Below are 3321 nucleotides of genomic sequence, written 5' to 3'. Positions count from 1 at the left end.
GGGCAAGAATCTCCACCAAAATACTTTTTTATGATTACTGGACAAGAACAGAGGGCCTGGGATTACTGTACCTAGAATCCTTAGTCCCTGTTGCTTGCTGGGCCCATGGGGACAGGTGTGGGTTTACGGAGGGCACCTTCAGTGGAAAGGACACAGCAGGCATGAAAGCTAGGGCTTGGAGGAGCAAGGAACCCTAAAGGAAATTTCCAGGTCACACGGGAAATGCAACAAATGTCTGGATATGGTTTTTTTCCTCCTATTTCCATGTGTTTCTTATTTGTAGAACTACCTAGGTATATGTATTTCCAAGCAAAATATTTGAGGACTGAGAAATTATATTGCTGGTAGAGTGTCAGGACAGGATCAGTGTTGTATTCCTGTGTGTGTGTGTGTGTGTGTGTGTGTGTGTGTGTGTGTGTGTGTATGTGTATGTGTGTATGTGTGGGTGTGTGTTTGTAAATATATTGAGCTTTTATGGCTTATTACTTGGATGTTTGGAAACTATACATATCTTCTACTTTGAAGTTACCTACAAAGCTGCAGTTATTTCTCCTTAATTGCACAAATAAAGCTCTATACATTCTTTTAAAATATAACATTTAAAATGTTTTTCTTTTAGACTTTCATACATGTATCCAATATATTTTGATCATATCCATCCCATCAACCCTTTCTGGACTCCCTCCATGTTTGTCTTCCAATTTTTAGTCCTCTCTTTTTAAAAATAATCCACTGAGTCCATGTTCTTCCTGTATGCACATGCATGTAAGGCTATCCAGAAGAGCATGGCCACAGCCCTTCAGAGTAGAATATTCTCTTTTCCCAGCAGCCATCGACTACCAATAGCTCCTCAGCTAGGAGGACCCTCATGAGCAACCCCTCCATGCATACTGGAATGGGATTGGCTTGATCTAACACAGGACTTATGCAGGCAGCCATAGCTGCTATGAGTTTGTGAGTACACTGGCCATGTTATGTCCAAAGAGACTGTTTCACAGAGTCCTCTTCACTCTTTAGCACCTGTAATATTTTCACCCCATCTTCTATATGTGCACTGAGCCTTGAATGTGTAATATTGTCGGTTTTAAGGCTGAGCACCGGATGTCCACTTATCATGTGCTCTTTAACCACAAACGGGTCACAGTAGGAACCACTGCACTGCAGTAAGAAGCTTCTCTGATGAGGTCTGAGGCTGCACTACTACATGAATATAAAAATAAGTTTTTAGAAGGCATGCTGAAACTTTGTCTAAAATAATGTTAGCAGTTTCTCTCCTAGGGCCAATCATCTGCTTGTCCACAGGTTCTGAGCCAGTTTTATAGTACTAGGCATGAGTTCCCCCCTGTAGAGTATGCCTTAAATTTAATCAGAAAGCAGTTGGTTTCTCCCACCACAATCATGCTATACCAATAAGCATATCTCGCCAGGCTGCTTATTATTGTAGTTCAGAGTTTACCGCTGAGAAAACCTTATGAATTCTTGCTAGCCTCTTTATTTTTGGACTGATTAAAGACTATATTTCAGAAGATTTATATTAAAACTGTTATCTTTAAAATTTGCTCTAAAATGGTGCTTTTTTTCCCCTCTTTTTACACACTTATCCCTTACACCATTGAACATTTTAAAAGCTGGCATTTAAAAATAACCATTTTGGGGACTGAAGAGATGGCTCAGTGGTTAAAGGGTACTGGTTGTTCTGCCAGGAGTTCTGAGTCGACTTCCCAGCAACCACAGTGTGGCTCACAACTATCTGTAATGTGATCTGATGCCCTCTTCTGGCATGTAGGTGTACATGTAGATGGAGCACTCATAGATATAACAGTAAATAAATCTTTATAGATAATCATTTTGAGTTTTAAAATAATTCTGAAATACAAAATTTCTAACCAATAGCGTGATGGTTAACCATCACTGTCAATTTGACTGAATTAAGATTCATGTAGAAACATAATTCTGGATGTATCTGTGTCTGTGTGCCAAGGACCAGCCTTAGATTGGGATAAAGTCATGAGGAACAGGTATATGGGAGCAACAGAAGAAACAACTCAAAGTCAATGATGGAATGCAAGCTGACAGCCCTGAAGTCTGCTTGAGACAACACTCTCCTCAAGACAGATCTCTAGATAGCTCTTTTTAACAAAAATCAGAAAACCTGCTAGAGAAATTCTAAAAGTGTTGTAATAGCTCTCTAAGTAGATGTTTGGTTTTCTGACTAAAGTTAGAAAAGCTGCTAGAAATTTTCTAAAAGCGCTACCTTGCTTTCCAAGCAGTTCTCTCTAGGTAGCTCTTTCTTGCAGACCAAAGTTGGTCTCTTATTTACATAGTAATTCAATCCTATACCCCAGGTTCACTTTTGATTATCCCATGAATCAGCATTTTACAACTATAGCCCCTTGATTCTTAGAAAAAGATAAGTACATTTTTTTAATGAATTCAAATGAATGAATGCAAATGAATTCAGAGATCTGCCTGCTTTTGTAAGCACAAATAGGCTGTCTGCATAGGATCCTACTCTGACATCACCACACCCACCACACCCACCACACCTGGGCCTAAATTCTCTCTGTCTCAGGCTAACCTTAAACTCGGAAATCTGCCTGTCTCTGTAAGCATAAACAATAAACTTAGCTGGGTGGGACCTTGCCCTGAGATCACCGTTCCGTAAGTCTCCTTATCTTCTTCATTGCTATCTTTCTGACAATGCTGGCTCATTAGTGCAGCTGTTCTTCTAGGTCTGTGAAGCCCCTTATACAATTTATATCACATCCTTATATTTTGCAGAGTTAAGAAAGCCTGTAAAGGACAGCTCTTACACTAATTTATAATCTAAAACTCATGTCTTCAGGGTTCTTTCTCACAGCCTTAACAGCTGTCCTGAAGGCCTCAGCATCCTAGAGACACATTCTTGCTTCCCAACATTGTGCTGTTTTTTTTTTTTTTATTGTTATGGAGTCATTAAAATTGGCAGAAAGGACACTCCCCTGAAGGAGAAACATAAGTAAAATATATACATTATTATACAAACAAGCCTTATGCCTGTAGTGACTGTCAACACTTGTGGAGGCCCATGCCCTGTTAGACCTGCTCCAATAGGCAGGAACCATGTCACACCCATTTCTTCCTCGGCCATGCAGGCCTTCGTATCTGTGAGTATGTTTCCAGAAAGATTTAGCGGAGGAGCTGAGGAGGGAGTGGCTACCCTGACTGTAAGTGCTACTGACCTATCACTGAGGGCCTGGGCTGAATAAACTGGAAAGAGTAAGCTAAGCACAAGCATTATGCTTTTTGTGCTTTTTGACTGCAGGTACAATGTGACTAGCT

The 3321-nt window shown here is 40.3% G+C and overlaps 1 non-coding gene across 1 annotated transcript; it reads right to left on the bottom strand.

The window, feature by feature from the left end:
* Nucleotides 1–2122: 2122 nt before the first annotated feature.
* Nucleotides 2123–2186, bottom strand: LOC117706376 (U7 small nuclear RNA). The gene has a single exon (XR_004606490.1). It is a non-coding gene; the product is annotated as a U7 small nuclear RNA (small nuclear RNA).
* Between the last annotated feature and the right edge of the window lie 1135 nt (nt 2187–3321).

Source organism: Arvicanthis niloticus, chromosome 3 (genome assembly GCF_011762505.2).
Source record: "Arvicanthis niloticus isolate mArvNil1 chromosome 3, mArvNil1.pat.X, whole genome shotgun sequence".
In the NCBI taxonomy this organism is placed as follows: domain Eukaryota; kingdom Metazoa; phylum Chordata; class Mammalia; order Rodentia; family Muridae; genus Arvicanthis; species Arvicanthis niloticus.
Note: the sequence above shows the minus strand (reverse complement) of the source record. Positions and strands in the feature narration are given on the sequence as shown.